This window comes from Pan troglodytes, chromosome 5, assembly GCF_028858775.2.
Source record: "Pan troglodytes isolate AG18354 chromosome 5, NHGRI_mPanTro3-v2.0_pri, whole genome shotgun sequence".
NCBI classification, from domain to species: Eukaryota; Metazoa; Chordata; class Mammalia; order Primates; family Hominidae; genus Pan; species Pan troglodytes.
The window spans coordinates 20,106,122-20,107,493 of NC_072403.2; the positions used below are offsets into that span (position 1 = coordinate 20,106,122).

The 1,372-nt window shown below is 34.8% G+C and overlaps 1 non-coding gene across 1 annotated transcript; it reads left to right on the plus strand.

Annotated features, from left to right (window-relative positions):
* The first annotated feature begins 1,196 nt into the window (after window positions 1–1,196).
* LOC112209643 (U7 small nuclear RNA) lies at window positions 1,197–1,261 on the plus strand. Its single transcript, XR_002944466.1, has one exon. It is a non-coding gene; the product is annotated as a U7 small nuclear RNA (small nuclear RNA).
* The last annotated feature ends 111 nt before the right edge of the window (window positions 1,262–1,372 follow it).

The following is a 1,372-nucleotide window of genomic DNA, read 5'->3' on the forward strand; positions in this document are numbered from 1 at the left end:
AAGACAGAGTCTAATTTCTCTCCCCTTGAATATGGCTTGCTCTTAGTGACCCAGTTTCTTGAGTATCCATCCAGAGATTTTTATGCACTTGAAAAAGATATATATTCTTTTCTCTCCTTTTCACTCATTGTTTCATATCTCTTTTTTTTCCAGCTAGCAGCATATATTGGAGATCTTTTGTTCTTTTTTACACCTTAATAATATTTCCTTGTCCAGGTCCCTTTTTAATGGACATTTAGGTAGTTTCCAATCTTTCCCTCTTACGTTGTTGCAACAGATAAGCTTGTACATACATCATTTTGCATATGTGTGGGTACAACTGTAGGATAAAGACTGTGAAATGAATTGCCAGGTCAAAGGGTAGGCACATTTGTAATTTTAATAGATATTGCCATATTGACCTTTGCGGCCATCCAATTTATTTCCCCTCCAGTGATAAATGAGTTCCCTTTACTCCAAGCCTCACCAACTGAGTATGTTATCGGGGTTTTGGATCTTTGCCAATTTCAGCAGCAAATAATTGTATTTCAGGGTAGTTTTAACTTGTATTTTTTTGTGAGTGCTGTGAACATTTTTCATATTTTAAAGAGCCTTATTATATTTACTTTTCTATGAACTGTTTATATCCTTTACTCATTTTTAAATGGATTGACCATCTTAAATTAATTTGCATGAAAACATGCATGGTGGGGAAATTAGGTCTTTGTCTGTGATGGAGGAAGTAGATTTTTTCCTGATTTGTCATTTGTCTTTTTGACTTTGCTTGTAATGTTTATTGCACAGAGAATTTTCATTTTATGTTTTCATGATAGAATTTTATTAACCTATTCTTTTATAATGTCTGAATCTTATGTTGGATAAGTTGTTCCCATCTCAACTTATTAAATATCCTCTCATGCTTTCTTCTACTATTTTGGGGTTTTGATTTCTTACATTTGGAATTTATCCAGGTGTAAGGTGTGAGGCACGGATCCAACTTTATCTTTTCAAGATGGCTTCTTCTGTGTTGATTCAACACCACCGATCAAATAATCCACTTTCTCTTTACTCAATTGGGATGGCATCTATATGATGTATTACATTCCCAGATGTGTTTCAGTTTATTTCTGGATTCTTTATTTTGTTCCATAGATGTGTCTGTCTGTTCTGAGGCAGTACCATACTGTTTAGTTACTGCCGTTGTAGAATATAGAGTTGAGTGTGACAGCTCTTTTAGAATTTATCTAACAGGGTTTCCAGTTTTCACTGTATACCATCCTTGCCCCTCAAAAAGAGTATGTACGGTGGGCCCTCTGTATCCACAGATTCTGCATCTGCAGATTCAACCAACCTCACTGAAAACATTCAGGAAAAAAACACAATAAAAATAACA